General features: G+C 48.4%; 1 protein-coding gene across 1 annotated transcript in view; it reads left to right on the plus strand.

Annotated features, from left to right (window-relative positions):
- Nucleotides 1-5,310: 5,310 nt before the first annotated feature.
- The window catches only part of KCNB1 (potassium voltage-gated channel subfamily B member 1), a 175,997-nt gene continuing 161,202 nt past the window's right edge, over nucleotides 5,311-20,105 (plus strand). Inside the window, exon 1 of the mRNA XM_069750821.1 lies at nucleotides 5,311-5,712. The gene's annotated coding sequence lies outside the window, so the exon portion shown is untranslated. The remainder of the gene's footprint in view (nucleotides 5,713-20,105) is intronic.

Below are 20,105 nucleotides of genomic sequence, written 5' to 3' on the forward strand. Positions count from 1 at the left end.
GCGTCGGAATCTCCCCGTCGCAATGCGTCGGGGAGAGATTCCGACGCTAGCGTTTGCTGCATTGCACAATGGGTGCAGCGGATACATTTTTCCGGCGCATCCGCTGCCCCATTGTAAGGTGCGGGGAGGTGGGGGCGGAGTTCTGGCCGCGCATACGCGGTCGGAAAAAGCGGTCCGTCAGGAGAAAAAAACGTTACATGTAGCGTTTTTTTCTCCCAACGGTCCGCAAAAGCACGACGCATCCGTCGCTCGACGGATGCGACGTGTGGCAATCCGTCGCAAATGCGTCGTCAATACAAGTCTATGGGGAAAAACGCATCCTGCAAGCACTTTTGCAGGATGCGTTTTTTCTGCAAAACGACGCATTGTGACGGATTGCAGAAAACGCTAGTGTGAAAGTAGCCTTAAATAGCTTTTTTGGTCAGTGAATGTGACCTCCTAAAGCTGCAAATCCAACAAATGAGCATTTTCAGTTCTTTAACCCCTCTGTGACCTTAGACGTACTATCCCGTCGAGGTGCCCTGGGCTTATCTGACCCTGGACGGGATAGTACGTCCAGCACGATCGGCAGCGCTCACGGGGGGAGCGCCGCCGATCGCGGCCGGGTGTCAGCTGCTTATCGCAGCTGACATCCGGCACTATGTGCCAGGAGCGGTCACGGACCGCCCCGGCACATTAACCCCTGGCACACCGCGATCAAACATGATCGCGATGTGCTGGCGGTGTAGGGAAGCATCGCGCAGGGAGGGGGCTCCCTGCGGGTTTCCCTGAGCCCCCCGCAGCAACGAGATGTGATCGCGTTGCTGCGAGGGTCTCCTCACCTCCCTCCCTGCTCGAGCCCCGGATCCAAGATGGCCGCGGATCCGGGTCCTGCAGGGAGGGAGGTGGCTTCACAGAGCCTGCTCAGAGCAGGCACTGTGAAGGCTGCAGCGCTGCTAGTCAGATCAGTGATCTGACAGAGTGCTGTGCACACTGTCAGATCACTGATCTGTGATGTCCCCACCTGGGACAAAGTAAAAAAGTTAAAAAAAATTTTTCCAAATGTGTAAAAAAAAAAAAAAAAAAAATCCAAAATAATGAAAAAAAAAAAAAATATTATTCCCATAAAAACATTTCTTCATCTAAATAAAAAAAAAACCCAATAAAAGTACACATATTTAGTATCGCCGCGTCCGTAACGACCCGACCTATAAAACTGGCCCACTAGTTAACCCCTTCAGTAAACACCGTAAGAAAAAAAAAAAGAGGCAAAAAACAACGCTTTATTATCATACCGCCGAACAAAAAGTGGAATAACACGCGATCAAAAGGACAGATATAAATAACCATGGTACCGCTGAAAACGTCATATTGTCCCGCAAAAAACGAGCCGCCACACAGCATCATCAGCAAAAAAATAAAAAAGTTATAGTCCTGAGAATAAAGCGATGCAAAAATAATTATTTTTTCTGTAAAATAGTTTTTATCGTATAAAAGCGCCAAACCATAAAAAAATGATATAAATGAGGTATCGCTGTAATCGTACTGACCCGAAGAATAAAACTGATTTATCAATTTTACCAAACGCGGAACGGTTTAAACGCCTCCCCCAATAGAAGTTCATGAATAGCTGTTTTTTGGTCATTCTTCCTCACAAAAATCGGAATAAAAAGCGATCAAAAAATGTCACGTGCCCGAAAATGTTTTCAATAAAAACGTCAACTTGTCCCGCAAAAAACAAGACCTCACATGACTCTGTGGACCAAAATATGGAAAAATTATAGCTCTCAAAATGTGGTATTGCAAAAAATATTTTTTGCAATAAAAAGGGTCTTTCAGTGTGTGACGGCTGCCAATCATAAAAATCCGCTAAAAAACTCGCTGTAAAAGTAAATCAAACCCCCCTTCATCACCCCCTTAGTTAGGGAAAAATAATTTTTTTTTTATTTATTTCCATTTTCCCATTAGGGCTAGGGTTAGGGCTAGGGTTAGGGCTAGGGTTAGGGTTAGGGCTAGGGTTAGGGTTAGGGCTAGGGTTAGGGCTAGGGTTAGGGTTAGGGCTAGGATTAGGGCTAGGGTTAGGGCTAGGGTTAGGGCTAGGGTTAGGGCTAGGGTTAGGGCTAGGGATAGGGTTAGGGCTAGGGTTAGGGTTGGGGCTACAGTTAGGGTTGGGGCTAAAGTTAGGGTTAGGGTTTAGATTACATTTACAGTTGGGAATAGGGTTGGGATTAGGGTTAGGGGTGTGTCAGGGTTAGAGGTGTGGTTAGCGTTACCATTGGAATTAGGGTTAGGGGTGTGTTTAGATTAGGGTTTCAGTTATAATTGGGGGGTTTCCACTGTTTCGGCACATCAGGGGCTCTCCAAACGCGACATGGCGTCCGATCTCAATTCCAGCCAATTCTGCGTTGAAAAAGTAAAACAGTGCTCCTTCCCTTCCGAGCTCTCCCGTGTGCCCAAACAGGGGTTTACCTCACATATAGGGTATCAGCGTACTCAGGACAAATTGGACAACAACTTTTGTGGACCAATTTCTCCTGTTACCCTTGGGAAAATACAAAACTGGGGGCTAAAAAATAATTTTTGTGAGAAAACAAAAAGATTTTTTATTTTCACGGCTCTGCGTTATAAACTGTAGTGAAACACTTGGGGGTTCAAAGTTCTCACAACACATCTAGATAAGTTCATTGAGGGGTCTAGTTTCCAATATGGGGTCACTTGTGGGGGGTTTCTACTGTTTAGGTACATTAGGGGCTCTGCAAACGCAATGTGATGCCTGCAGACCAATCCATCTAAGTCTGCATTCCAAATGATGCTCCTTCCCTTCCGAGCCCTCCCATGCGCCCAAACGGTGGTTCCCCCCCACATATCGGGTATCAGCGTACTCAGGACAAATTGGACAACAACATTTAGGGTCCAATTTCTCCTGCTAACCTTGGAAAAATACAAAACTGGGGGCTAAAATATAATTTTTGTGGAAAAAAAATATTTTTTATTTGCACGGCTCTGCGTTATAAACTGTAGTGAAATACTTGGGAGTTCAAAGCTCTCACAACACATCAAGATGAGTTCCTTAGAGGGTCTACTTTCCAAAATGGTGTCACTTGTAGGGGGTTTCTACTGTTTAGGTACATTAGGGGCTCTGCAAACGCAATGTGACGCCTGCAGACCATTCCATCTAAGTCTGCATTCCAAATGGCGCTCCTTCCCTTCCGAGCCCTCCCATGCGCCCAAACGGTGGTTCCCCCCCCACATATGGGGTATCAGCGTACTCAGGACAAACTGGACAACAACTTTTGGGGTCCAATTTCTCCTGTTACCCTAGGGAAAATACAAAACTGGGGGCTAAAAAATAATTTTTGCGGGAAAAAAAATTTGTTTTATTTTTATGGCTCTGCATTATAAACTTCTGTGAAGCCCTTGGTGGGTCAAAGTGCTCACCACACATCCAGATAAGTTCCTTAGGGGGTCTACTTTCCAAAATGGTGTCACTTGTGGGGGGTTTCAATGTTTAGGCACATCAGTGGCTCTCCAAACGCAACATGGCGTCCCATCTCAATTCCTGTCAATTTTGCATTGAAAAGTCAAACGGCGCTCCTTCCCTTCCGAGCTCTCCCATGCGCCCAAACAGTGGTTTACTGCCACATATGGGGTATCAGCGTACTCAGGACAAATTGTACAACATCTTTTGAGGTCCAATTTCTTCTCTTACCCTTGGAAAAATAAAAAATTGGGGGCAAAAATATAATTTTTGTGAAAAAATATGATTTTTTATTTTTACGGTTCTGCATTATAAACTTCTGTGAAGCACTTGGTGGGTCAAAGTGCTCACCACACATCCAGATAAGTTCCTTAGGGGGTCTACTTTCCAAAATGGTGTCACTTGTGGGGGGTTTCAATGTTTAGGCACATCAGTGGCTCTCCAAACGCAACATGGCATCCCATCTCAATTCCTGTCAATTTTGCATTGAAAAGTCAAATGGCGCTCCTTCCCTTCCGAGCTCTCCCATGCGCCCAAACAGTGGTTTACTGCCACATATGGGGTATCAGCGTACTCAGGACAAATTGGACAACAACTTTTGGGGTCCATTTTCTCCTGTTACCCTTGGTAAAATAAAACAAATTGGAGCTGAAGTAAATTTTTTGTGTAAAAAAGTTAAATGTTCATTTTTATTTAAACATTCCAAAAATTCCTATTAAACACCTGAAGGGTTAATAAACTTCTTGAATGTGGTTTTGAGCACCTTGAGGGGTGCAGTTTTTAGAATGGTGTCACACTTGGGCATTTTCTATCATATAGACCCCTCAAAATGACTTCAAATGAAACGTGGTTCCTAAAAAAAAAATGGTGTTGTAAAAATGAGAAATTGCTGGTCAACTTTTAACCCTTATAACTCCCTAACAAAAAAAAATTTGGTTCCAAAATTATGCTGATGTAAAGGAGACATGTGGGAAATGTTACTTATTAAGTATTTTGTGTGACATATCTCTGTGATTTAATTGCATAAAAATTCAAAGTTTGAAAATTGCGAAATTTTCAAAATTTTTGCCAAATTTCTGTTTTTTTCACAAATAAACGCAGGTAATATCAAAGAATTTTTACCATTGTCATGAAGTACAATATGTCACGAGAAAACAATGTCAGAATCACCAGGATCCATTGAAGCGTTCCAGCGTTATAACCTCATAAAGGGACAGTGGTCAGAATTGTAAAAATTGGCCCGTCATTAACGTGCAAACCACCCTTGGGGGTAAAGGGGTTAAAACATATCAAATGTATAGAAATTCTACTGTGGCTAATAATTTGGAACAGTGCATTTTGAGTTTTTATGCATTTTGGAGATTATTCTGTTATTATTGGGAGGTTTCTTCAATAAAATTCGATGTATACTCTAACGGGTGATGACTTTTATTAGACTGACTGTCACTTGCACCGATCATTTAGGAAAATCAGAGAAAAATATCATTTGCATAATAATTTAGAACATGGTGTATATATTTCACCCTACAACCTCTCTGACTGACAGATTTAATGTGAGTCTGATCAGTTTTTAGTGTTCTGATTGGATAGATGAGGCATTTAATATGGGTAGAAAGTGGTTAGCTATGTCTAGGTGGCCAAGATGGCGCAGCAAAGGCAGATATTACAGTCTCCCCAAGTTTGTCAATCTAGCCATGAACCTGGCAGTGGGCACAGGGCAGTTCAGGAGCTTGTAGTCGGGTCGGGTGCGTGTGACACAAATTAACCCGTGAGTAGCAACTAATCAGCTGAGACCAAGGACATATGGGGAACCATCAGAGACCTAATACTGAAGGTGTAGACTTGGGCACCAGGAGACTCCTCAATAAGATGCTGACCAGATCTGAAAGACTCGTCACAACGTGCAGGACAGAAGGTACAGTGCACTATCGCGACAGCTCTGTCGGGAGGATCGCTTACACAGCAGGTAGGAAAGGGTGGCGCACCGTTCGGCGGTCCCGTGTGCAGCCCGCAGGGGGCGCTCCCGCCCTCTCTACACATGACAGCTCGCGGTCACATCTGTGCGGGAGTCGTAGCTGGATGCAGAGAAGGAGCCGGAGCCTCTGACTTGTTGATTTCCATCAGGAACCTGCAGAAACATGAAAATCCGGGAGCAGCGAGAGCGGAGAGAGGCCTGAAGGAGCCGGAGGCAGGAGCGGCGGCAGCACCGGGAGGCGGCTGGATGCTGAGCCGGTCATCCGGAGCCCGTGCATGAGGTACAGCCGCTCATTTCAGCCTTGTAGACTTTAAAGGCGCAGGGTGTATTTATTGTGCAGGCGGCAGGGACGTGCGCGGAGCGGCAGCTTCTCCTGCACCCGGGCGGCATCGGCAGTGACAGGTGGAGGCCGGATCCGTCCGTGACTGACAGACCAGGGAGCACCGACAGCGGGACACCGCAAGATGGCCACCAACATCTACCCTCTACAGAGGGCAAAAGATGCCACTCCGACAGGTGGCCAGACAACCACCCCCATCCTCCCATCACAGGACTGGACGTGGACACCACTGCCCCCATCATATCACTGGACGTGGACACCACTGTCCCCATCATATCACTGGACGTGGACACCACTGCCCCCATCATATCACTGGACGTGGACACTACTGTCCCCATCATATCACTGGACGTGGACACCACTGCCCCCATCATATCACTGGACGTGGACACTACTGTCCCCATCATATCACTGGACGTGGACACCACTGCCCCCATCATATCACTGGACGTGGACACTACTCTCCCCATCATATCACTGGACGTGGACACTACTCTCCCCATCATATCACTGGACGTGGACACCACTGCCCCCATCATATCACTGGAAGTGGACACCACTGCCCCATCATATCACTGGAAGTGGACACCACTGCCCCCATCATAATAATAATAATAATAATCTTTATTTTTATATAGCGCTAACATATTCCGCAGCGCTTTACATTTTTTCATACATTATCATCGCTGTCCCCGATGGGGCTCACAATCTAAATTCCCTATCAGTATGTCTTTGGAATGTGGGAGGAAACCGGAGTGCCCGGAGGAAACCCACGCAAACACGGAGAGAACATACAAACTCTTTGCAGATGTTGTCCTTGGTGGGATACGAACCCAGGACTCCAGCGCTGCAAGGCTGCAGTGCTAACCACTAAGCCACCGTGCTGTCCCCATCATATCACTGGACGTGGACACCACTGTCCCCATCATATCACTGGACGTGGACACTACTCTCCCCATCATATCACTGGATTTGGACACTACACTCCCCATCATATCACTGGACGTGGACATCACTCTCCATCATATCACTGGACGTGGACACTACTCTCCCCATCATATCACTGGACGTGGACACTACTCTCCCCATCATATCACTGAACGTGGACATCACTCCCCATCATATCACTGGACGTGGACACTACTCTCTCCATCATATCACTGGACGTGGACACCACTGTCCCCATCATATCACTAGACGTGGACACCACTGTCCCCATCATATCACTGGACGTGGACACTACTCTCTCCATCATATCACTGGACGTGGACACCACTGTCCCCATCATATCACTAGACGTGGACACCACTGTCCCCATCATATCACTGGACGTGGACACTACTCTCCCCATCATATCACTGGACGTGGACACTACTCTCCCCATCATATCACTGGACGTGGACACTACTCTCCCCATCATATCACTGGACGTGGACACTACTCTCCCCATCGTATCACTGGACGTGGACACCACTGCCCCCATCATATCACTGGACGTGGACACCACTGTCCCCATCATATCACTGGACGTGGACACCACTGTCCCCATCATATCACTGGACGTGGACACTACTCTCCCCATCATATCACTGGACGTGGACACTACTCTCCCCATCATATCACTGGACGTGGACACTACTCTCCCCATCATATCACTGGACGTGGACACTACTCTCCCCATCATATCACTGGACGTGGACACCACTGTCCCCATCATATCACTGGACGTGGACACCACTGTCCCCATCATATCACTGTACGCGGACACTACACTCCCCATCATATCACTGGACGTGGACACTACTCTCCCCATCATATCACTGGACGTGGACACTACTCTCCCCATCATATCACTGGACGTGGACACTACTCTCCCCATCATATCACTGGACGTGGACACCACTGTCCCCATCATATCACTGGACGTGGACACCACTGTCCCCATCATATCACTGGACGTGGACACTACTCTCCCCATCATATCACTGGACGTGGACACTACTCTCCCCATCATATCACTGGACGTGGACACTACTCTCCCCATCATATCACTGGACGTGGACACCACTGTCCCCATCATATCACTGGACATGAACACTACTCTCCCCATCATATCACTGGACGTGGACACTACTCTCCCCATCGTATCACTGGACGTGGACACCACTGCCCCCATCATATCACTGGACGTGGACACCACTGCCCCCATCATATCACTGGACGTGGACACCACTGCCCCCATCATATCACTGGATGTGGACACCACTGCCCCCATCATATCACTGGACGTGGACACTACTCTCCCCATCATATCACTGGACGTGGACACCACTCTCCCCATCATATCACTGGACGTGGACACCACTCTCCCCATCATATCACTGGACGTGGACACCACTCTCCCCATCATATCACTGGACGTGGACACCACTGCCCCCATCATATCACTGGACGTGGACACTACTCTCCCCATCATATCACTGGACATGAACACTACTCTCCCCATCATATCACTGGACGTGGACGCCACTCTCCCCATCATATCACTGGACGTGGACACCACTCTCCCCATCATATCACTGGACGTGGACACCACTGCCCCCATCATATCACTGGACGTGGACACCACTGCCCCCATCATATCACTGGACGTGGACACCACTGCCCCCATCATATCACTGGATGTGGACACCACTGCCCCCATCATATCACTGGACGTGGACACTACTCTCCCCATCATATCACTGGACGTGGACACCACTCTCCCCATCATATCACTGGACGTGGACACCACTCTCCCCATCATATCACTGGACGTGGACACTACTGCCCCCATCATATCACTGGACGTGGACACTACTCTCCCCATCATATCACTGGACGTGGACACTACTGCCCCCATCATATCACTGGACGTGGACACTACTGCCCCCATCATATCACTGGACGTGGACACTACTGCCCCCATCATATCACTGGACGTGGACACTACTGCCCCGATCATATCACTGGACGTGGACACTACTCTCCCCATCATATCACTGGACGTGGACACCACTCTCCCCATCATATCACTGGACGTGGACACCACTGTCCCCATCATATCACTGGACGTGGACACTACTCCCCATCATATCACTGAACGTGGACACCACTGTCCCCATATCACTGGACGTGGACACTACTCTCCCCATCATATCACTGGACGTGGACACTACTGCCTCCATCATATCACTGGACGTGGACACCACTGCCCCCATCATATCACTGGACGTGGACACTACTGCCCCCATCATATCACTGGACGTGGACACTACTGTCCCCATCATATCACTGGACGTGGACACTACTCTCCCCATCATATCACTGGACGTGGACACTACTCTCCCCATCATATCACTGGACGTGGACACTACTCTCCCCATCATATCACTGGACGTGGACACCACTGCCCCCATCATATCACTGGACGTGGACACTACTCTCCCCATGATATCACTGGACGTGGACACTACTCTCCCCATGATATCACTGGACGTGGACACTACTCTCCCCATCATATCACTGGACGTGGACACTACTTTCCCCATCATATCACTGGACGTGGACACTACTCTCCCCATCATATCACTGGATGTGGACACCACTCCCCATCATATCACTGGACGTGGACACTACTCTCCCCATCATATCACTGGACGTGGACACTAATCTCCCCATCATATCACTGGACGTGGACACCACTGCCCCCATCATATCACTGAGACGTGGACACTACTCTCTCCATCATATCACTGGACGTGGACACCACTGCCCCCATCATATCACTGAGACGTGGACACTACTCTCCCCATCATATCACTGGACGTGGACACTACTCTCCCCATCATATCACTGGACGTGGACACCACTGCCCCCATCATATCACTGGACGTGGACACTACTCTCCCCATCATATCACTGGACGTGGACACTACTCTCCCCATCATATCACTGGACGTGGACACTACTCTCCCCATCATATCACTGGACGTGGACACTACTCTCCCCATCATATCACTGGACGTGGACACTACTCTCCCCATCATATCACTGGACGTGGACACTACTCTCCCCATCATATCACTGGATGTGGAAACCACTCCCCATCATATCACTGGACGTGGACACTATTCTCCCCATCATATCACTGGACGTGGACACTACTCTCCCCATCATATCACTGGATGTGGACACTACTCTCCCCATCATATCACTGGACGTGGACACTACTCTCCCCATCATATCACTGGACGTGGACACTACTCTCCCCATCATATCACTGGATGTGGACACCACTCTCCCTATCATATCACTGGATGTGGACACCACTCCCCATCATATCACTGGACGTGGACATTACTCTCCCCATCATATCACTGGAAGTGGACACTACTCTCCCCATCATACCACTGGACGTGGACACTACTCTCCCCATCATATCACTGGACGTGGACACTACTCTCCCCATCATATCACTGCATGTGGACACCACTCCCCATCATATCACTGGATGTGGACACCACTCCCCATCATATCACTGGACGTAAACACTACTCTCCCCATCATATCACTGAACATGGACACTACTCTCCCCATCATATCACTGGATGTGGACACTACTCTCCCCATCATATCACTGGACGTGGACACTACTCTCCCCATCATATCACTGGACGTGGACACTACTCTCCCCATCATATCACTGGATGTGGACACCACTCTCCCCATCATATCACTGGATGTGGACACCACTCCCCATCATATCACTGGACGTGGACATTACTCTCCCCATCATATCACTGGACGTGGACACTACTCTCCACATCATACCACTGGACGTGGACACTACTCTCCCCATCATATCACTGGACGTGGACACTACTCTCCCCATCATATCACTGGATGTGGACACCACTCCCCATCATATCACTGGACGTGGACACTACTCTCCCCATCATACCACTGGACGTGCACACTACTCTCCCCATCATATCACTGGACGTGGACCCTACTCTCCCCATCATATCACTTGATGTGGACACCACTCCCCATCATATCACTGGACGTAAACACTACTCTCCCCATCATATCACTGAACATGGACACTACTCTCCCCATCATATCACTGAATGTGGACACTACTCTCCCCATCATATCATTGGACGTGGACATCACTCCCCATCATATCACTGAACGTGGACACCACTGCCCATCATATCACTGAACGTGGACACTACTCTCCCCATCATATCACTGGACGTGGACATCACTCCCCATCATATCACTGAACGTGGACATCACTCCCCATCATATCACTGAACGTGGACACCACTGCCCATCATATCACTGAACGTGGACACTACTCTCCCCATCATATCACTGGACGTGGACATCACTCCCCATCATATCACTGAACGTGGACATCACTCCCCATCATATCACTGAACGTGGACACTACTCTCCTCATCATATCACTGAACGTGGACACCACTGTCCCCATCATATCACTGGACGTGGACACCACTGTCCCCATCATATCACTGGACGTGGACACTACACTCCCCATCATATCACTGGATATGGACATCAGTGTCCCTATCATATCACTGAACGTGGACACCACTGTCCCCATATCACTGGACGTGGACATTACTCTCCCCATCATATCACTGAACGTGGACACTACTCTCCCCATCATATCACTGAACGTGGACACAACTGTCCCCATCATATCACTGGACGTGGACACCACTGTCCCCATATCACTGGACGTGGACACTACACTCCCCATCATATCACTGGATATGGACATCAGTGTCCCCATCATATCACTGAACGTGGACACCACTGTCCCCATATCACTGGACATGGACACTACTCTCCCCATCATATCACTGAACGTGGACACTACTCTCCCCATCATATCACTGAACGTGGACACCACTGTCCCCATCATATCACTGGACGTGGACACCACTGTCCCCATCATATCACTGGACGTGGACACTACTCTCCCCATCATATCACTGGATTTGGACACTACACTCCCCATCATATCACTGGACGTGGACATCACTCTCCATCATATCACTGGACGTGGACACTACTCTCCCCATCATATCACTGGATATGGACATCACTGTCCCCATCATATCACTGAACGTGGACACCACTGTCCCCATATCACTGGACATGGACACTACTCTCCCCATCATATCACTGAACGTGGACACCACTGTCCCCATATCACTGGACGTGGACACTACTCTCCCCATCATATCACTGGATATGGACATCACTGTCCCCATATCACTGGACGTGGACACTACTCTCCCCATCATATCACTGAACGTGGACGCTACTCTCCCCATCATATCACTGAACGTGGACATCACTCCCCATCATATCACTGGACGTGGACACTACACTCCCCATCATATCACTGGACGTGGACACTACTCTCCCCATCATATCACTGGACGTGGACACTACTCTCCCCATCATATCACTGAACGTGGACATCACTCCCCATCATATCACTGGGCGTGGACACTACTCTCCCCATCATATCACTGGATATGGACACTACTCTCCCTATCATATCACTGGATGTGGACACCACTGTCCCCATCATATCACTGGATATGGACATCACTCCCCATCATATCACTGAACGTGGACACTACTCTCCCCATCATATCACTGGATATGGACATCACTCTCCCCATCATATCACTGAACGTGGACACTACTCTCCCCATCATATCACTGGATATGGACATCACTCCCCATCATATCACTGAACGTGGACACTACTCTCCCCATCATATCACTGGATATGGACATCACTCTGCCCATCATATCACTGAACGTGAACACTACTCTCCCCATCATATCACTGGATATGGCCATCACTCTCCCCATCATATCACTGAATGTGGACACTACTCTCCCCATCATATCACTGGATATGGACATCACTCCCCATCATATCACTGGACGTGGACACTACTCTCCCCATCATATCACTGGACGTGGACACTACTCTCCCCATCATATCACTGGACGTGGACACTACTCTCTCCATCATATCACTGGATGTGGACACTACTCTCCCCATCATATCACTGGACGTGGACACTACTCTCCCCATCATATCACTGGATGTGGACACTACTCTCCCCATCATATCACTGGACGTGGACTTCACTCTCCCCATCATATCACTGGACGTGGACACTACTGCCCCCATCATATCACTGAATGTGGACACTACTCTCCCCATCATATCACTGGATGTGGACACTACTCTCCCCATCATATCACTGGACGTGGACACTACTCTACCCAGCATATCACAGAACATGGACACTACTCTCCCCATCATATCACTGGACGTGGATACTACTCTCCCCATCATATCACTGGACGTGGACATCACTCTCCCCATCATATCACTAAATGTGGACACTACTCTCCCCCCCATCATATCACTGAACGTGGACACTACTCTTCCCTTCATATCACTGAACGTAGAAATCACTCTCCCCATCATGTCACTGGACACTACTCTCCCCGTCAGAATACTGGACGTGGACACTACTCTCCCCATCATATCACTGAACGTGGACACTACTCTCCCCATCATATGACATTGAACGTAGACACTACTCTCCCCATCATATCACTGAACGTGGACACTACTCCCCCATCATATCAATGGACGTGGACACAACTCTCCCCATCATATCACTGAACGTGGACACTACTCTCCCCATCATAATGCTCGATGTGGATAATAATCTCCCCATCTTATCACTGGATTTTGACACTACTCTCCCCATCATAATAATGGACATGATCACTACTCTCCCCTTTAGACCACTGGACGTGGACACTACTCTCCCCATTATATCACTGGACACTACTCTCCCCATCATATCACTGGACGTGGACATTGCTCTCCCCATCATATCACTGGACGTGGACACTACTCTCCCCATCATATCGCTGGACATGGACACTACACTCCCCATTATACCACTTGGTGTGGACACTACTCTCCCCATCATAATACTACATGTGGTCACTACTCTCCTCATCAAATCACTGGACGTGGTCACTACTCTCCCCATAATAATGGATGTGGACACTACTCTCTCCCTATCAAAATTACTAGACTTGGACACTATTTTCCCCATCATATTGCAAGACGTGAACTCTACTCTTTCCATCATACTACTGTATGTGAACACTACTTTCCTCATCATATTACTGGATGTGGACACTACTCTCCTCATCATATAACTGGACATGAACACTACTCTCCCAATTATATTACTGGACATGAACAGTACTCTCCCCATCATATTACTGGAAGTGAACCTTACTCTCATCATATTACTGGATGTGAACACTACTTCCCCCATCAAATTGCTGGACGTGGACACTCCTCTCCCTTTCATATTACTGGATATGGACACTACTCTCCCCGTCATATAACTGGACACGAGCACTACCCTCCCCATCATATTACTGGATGGGGACAGTACTCTCCCCATTGTATTACTAAATGTGGAGACTAATATCCTTAACATATTTCTCAACATGGACGGACACTACTTTCCCCATCATATTACGTGGACATATTGCTGGACAAGGACACTTCTCTGTTCATCATATTACTGGATGTGGACACTACTCTCCTCATCATGTAACTGGAAGAGGGCACTTCTCGCCCCGTCATATTTTGTGGACATATTACTGGATGTGGACACTACTCTCACCATCATATTATTGCACGTGGACATTACTTTCCCCATATTACTGGACATGGACACTACTTTTCCTAACAATTTGCTGTACGTGGACACTATCCCCATCATATTCCTGGGTGTGGACACTACTTTCCCCATCATATTGTTGGACGTGGACACTACTCTCCCATCATATTGTTGGACGTGGACACTACTCTCCCATCATATTGTTGGACATGGACACTACTCTTCTATCATATTGTTGGACACGGACACTACTCTCCCCATCATATTGTTGGACATGGACACTACTCTCCCATCCCGATACTGAACGTGGACACTACTCTCCTCATATTGCTGGATGTGGACACTACTCTCCCATCATATTTCTGGATGTGGACACTACTCTTCCCATCATATTGCTGGATGTGGACACTACGCTCCCCATCATATTGTTGGACGTGGACACTACTCTCCTATCACAATACTGGATGCGGACACTACTCTCCCCATCATATTGCTGGATGTGGACACTACGCTCCCCATCATATTGTTGGACGTGGACACTACTCTCCCATCATATTGTTGGCCGTGGACACTACTCTCCTATCACAATACTCGACGCGGACACTACTCTCCCCATCATATTGTTGGACGTGGACACTACTCTCCCATCATTTTGTTGGACGTGGACACTACTCTTCCATCACAGTACTGGACGTGGACACTACTCTCTTCATTGCTGGACATGGCCACTATCCCATCACATTACTGGATGTGGTCACTACTCTCCCCATAATATTGCTTGACGTGGACACTACTCTCCCCATCATTATTGGACGTGAGCACTACTTTTCCATCACATTACTGGATGTGGGCACTACTCTCCCATCATATTACTCGACATGGGCACTACTCTCCCATCACATTACTGGACGTGGGCACTACTCTCCCATCATATTACTCGACATGGGCACTACTCTCCCATCACATTACTGGACGTGGGCACTACTCTCCCATCATATTACTCGACATGGGCACTACTCTCCCATCACATTACTGGACTTGGGCACTACTTTCCCATCACATTACTGGACATGGGCACTACTCTACCATCACATTACTGGACTTGGGCACCACTCTCCCATCACATTACTGGACATGGGCACCACTCTCCCATCACATTACTGGATATGGGCACTACTCTCCCATCACAGTACTGGATATGGGCACTACTCTCCCATCACATTACTGGATGTGGGCACTACTCTCCCCATCATATTACTGGACGTGGACACTACTCTCCCCATCATGTTACTGGATGTGGACACTACTGTTCCCATCGCATTACTTTACATGGACACCATTTAATCACAAGACTGGATTTACCCTTCTGGTCACACAATAGTTTTACCATTAGTTCTAAACAACCCTATATAGAGACAGCACATGATTCGTTGTTGTATTAGCACCTGTTTTTTTGTTTAATTTTTAGTGTTTTGTTGTTGTTTTTTGCACCAAAGTCATCTTTCCATTTGTGTCTTCGCTGAGGTCTATTCTTTTTGTGTTCATCTGCCTTTTTTACGTTCGCCATTGTGGCCGGGGCTTTGAATTTCCAGATTTTTTTTGCCCGATTTATCATTTGCGACTTTTCAAAAAGTTGCCAAGTTTTTTGCAAATGTCCTCCATCCACCCCACGGAGTGATTTTATGTATGCCTGAATTTTTTGCAACATTTTACGAAGTGTGCGACTTTGTATTCTAAAAAGTTGCAAATACGATTAGAGACAGAAAAACAGGTATTTTTTTTACTTTGTCTAAAGTTCATGAACCATGTGAGTCATTTGGATGATCTTGGTGCAAAAAAAAAAAAATGTCAGCGAGTCTCACAGAGACCTATTGAAAAGTGACTTAAAAAATCCACAAATGATGAATCATGTTCGTAGTGTGCGGCGGTAACATCGTAAGGTTGTCTGTGGTACTGCACACCCTGATAGGTTGTAGTGGTATAGGACATCTAATATCTGTAGTAAGTTACACAATGGGTAGCAGTAATGTAGTGATGACTCCTGCTGTATCCTACAGTCTATATCCCTACTATATATACAGTAGGTCACCGGCAGAGGAATCATGTTCATAGAACCCCACTTTACAATGTATAACTATTATATAGGGCAGAAATATACCTATGAGTATAGTACCTGTAGGGCACGAGCAGACAACGACAGGTATTGTAGGCCGGAAGCCGAGTAGTAATACATGCGGTATTCTATACGGTCTGTACATACATACACACCTCTCAAATTTATCAGCTTTCTGTACAAAGCAGTTCTCGATGTTACCCTCAGTGATCCTTGGTATTACCTTCTCCCTGTACAGAGCAGGCCTCAGTGTTATCCTGTCTTCGGTGTTGCCCTCTCCCTATACAAAGCGGCCCTTAGAGTTACCCTCTCCCTATACAGAGCAGTCCTTGGTGTTGCCCTCTCCCTATACAAAGCAGCCCTTAGAGTTACCCTCTCCCTATACAGAGCAGTCCTTGGTGTTGCCCTCTCCCTATACAAAGCAGCCCTTAGAGTTACCCTCTCACTATACAGAGCAGTCCTCGCTGTTACCCTCTCCGTATATAGAGCAGCCTTTAGTGTTACCCTCTACCTGTACAGAGCAGCCTTTAGTGTTACCCTCTACCTGTACAGAGCAGTCCTCGGTGTTACCCTCTCCCTATATAGAGCGACCCTTAGTGTTACCCTCTACCTGTACAGAGCAGTCCTCGGTGTTACCCTCTCCCTGTATAGAGCGGCCCTTAGTGTTACCCTCTACCTGTACAGAGCAGTCCTTGGTGTTACCCTCTCCCTATATAGAGCAGCCTTTAGTGTTACCCTCTACCTGTACAGAGCAGTCCTCGGTGTTACCCTCTCCCTATACAGAGCAGCCTTTAGTGTTACCCTCTACCTGGTCAGAGCAGTCCTCGGTGTTACCCTCTCCCTATATAGAGCGGCCCTTAGTGTTACCCTCTACCTGTACAGAGCAGTCCTCGGTGTTACCCTCTCCCTATATAGAGCGGCCCTTAGTGTTACCCTCTACCTGTACAGAGCAGTCCTCGGTGTTACCCTCTCCCTATATAGAGCGGCCCTTAGTGTTACCCTCTACCTGTACAGAGCAGTCCTCGGTGTTACCCTCTCCCTATATAGAGCGGCCCTTAGTGTTACCCTCTACCTGTACAGAGCAGTCCTCGGTGTTACCCTCTCCGTACAGAGCGGCCTTTGGTGTTACCCTTTACCTGTACAGAGAAGTTCTCAGTGTTATCCTCTACCTGTACAGAGCAGTCCTTGGTGTTACCCTCTCCCGAAACAGAGCAGTCCTCGGTATTACCCTCTCTTTATACAGAGCGGTTCTCGGTGTTAGTATTACCCTCTACCTGTACTTAAGAGTCCTCTGTGTTACATTCTTCCTGTACAGAGCAATCCTCAATGTTATGCTTTCATTGGTATTACCCTCTACCTGTACAGAACAGTCCTTGGTGTTACCCTCTTTCTGTACAGAGCGATCCTCCGTGTTACCCTCTTCCTATTCAAAGCAGCCATTAGTGTTACCCTCTCCCTATAGAGAACAGTCCTCCGTGTTACACTCTCTCCATGCACAGAGCAGCCATTAGTGTTACCCTCTCCCTATAGAGAACAGTCCTCAGTGTTACCCTCTCCCTGTACAGAGCAGCCATTAGTGTTACCCTCTCCCTATAGAGAACAGTCCTCCGTGTTACCCTCTCCCTGTACAGAGCAGCCATTGGTGTTACCCTCTCCCTATAGAGAACAGTCCTCAGTGTTACCCTCTCCCTGTACAGAGCATACAGACGCTGTACCGTCCTTGGTGTTACCCTCTCGCTGTATTGTCCTCAGTCTTACCCTCTTGATGTACCATCCTCGGTGTTAACCTCTCCCTGTTCCGTCCTCGGTGTTACCCTTTCCCTGTACCATCCTCAGTCTTACCCTCTTGCTGTACTGTCCTCGGTGTTACCCTCTCCCTGTTCGTCCTCGGTGTTACCCTTTCCCTGTTGCGTCCTCAGTGTTACCCTTTCCCTGTTCCGTCATCTGTGTTACCCTCTCGCTGTACCGTCCTCAGTGTTATCCTCTCGCTGTACCGTCCTCGGTGTTACCCTCTCACTGTAACGTCCTTGGTGTTACCCTCTCGCTGTTCCGTCCTCGGTGTTACCCTCTCCCTGTTCCGTCCTTGGTGTTACCCTTTCCCTGTACCATCCTCAGTCTTACCCTCTTGCTGTACTGTCCTCGGTGTTACCCTCTCCCTGTTCGTCCTCGGTGTTACCCTTTCCCTGTTCCGTCCTCAGTGTTACCCTTTCCCTGTTCCGTCATCTGTGTTACCCTCTTGCTGTACCGTCCTCAGTGTTATCCTCTCGCTGTACCGTCCTCGGTGTTACCCTCTCGCTGTAACGTCCTTGGTGTTACCCTCTCGCTGTTCCGTCCTCGGTGTTACCCTCTCCCTGTTCCGTCCTTGGTGTTACCCTTTCGAGGTACCATCCTCGGTATTACCCTCTTGCGTTACCGTCCTCGGTATTACCCTCTTGCGGTACCGTCCTCGGTGTTACCCTCTTGCGGTACCGTCCTCGGTGTAACCCTCTTGCGGTACCGTCCTCGGTGTTACCCTCTTGCGGTACCGTCCTCAGTGTTACCCTTTTGCTGTACCGTCCTCGGTGTTACCCGCTCGTTGTACGGTCCTCGGTGTTACTCTCTCCTTGTACCGTCTTCGGTGTTACCGTCTCGCTGTACCATCGTCGGTGTTACCCTCTCGCTGTACCGTCCTCGGTGTTACCCTCTCGCTGTATCGTCCTCAGTCTTACCCTCTTGCTGTACCGTCCTCGGTGTTACCCTCTCCCTGTTCCGTCCTCAGTGTTACCCTTTCCCTGTACCGTCCTCAGTCTTACCTTCTTGCTGTGCTGTCCTCGGTGTTACCCTCTCCCTGTTCCATCCTCGGTGTTACCCTTTCCCTGTTCCGTCCTCGGTGTTACCCTTTCCCTGTTCCGTTGTCTGTGTTACCCTCTCGCTGTACCGTCCTCGGTGTTACCCTCTCGCTGTAACATCCTCGGTGTTACCCTCTCGCTGTACCGTCCTCGGTGTTACCCTCTCCTTGTTCCGTCCTTGGTGTTACCCTGTCAAGGTACCAACCTCGGTGTTACCCTCTTGCGGTACCGTCCTCGGTGTTACCCTCTTGCGGTACCGTCCTCATTGTTACCCTGTCACTGTACTGTCCTCGGTGTTACTTTCTCCTTGTACTGTCTTCGGTGTTACCCTCTCCCTGTTCCGTCCTCGGTGTTACCCTCTCGCTGTATGGTCCTCGGTGTTACCCTCTCCTAGTACGTCTTCGTTGTTACCCTCTCCCTGTACCGTCTTCAGTGTTAACCTCTCCCTGTACCATCCCCAGTGTTACCCTCTCCCTGTACAGGACACCACTTGTGTGTACAGATAAGCCCCCTCTCAGTGCAGGGCAGGCAGTGAGCAGTTCAGCACCTCTCGGTGTGGACAGCGCC

Source organism: Ranitomeya imitator, chromosome 2, assembly GCF_032444005.1.
Source record: "Ranitomeya imitator isolate aRanImi1 chromosome 2, aRanImi1.pri, whole genome shotgun sequence".
Classification (NCBI taxonomy): domain Eukaryota; kingdom Metazoa; phylum Chordata; class Amphibia; order Anura; family Dendrobatidae; genus Ranitomeya; species Ranitomeya imitator.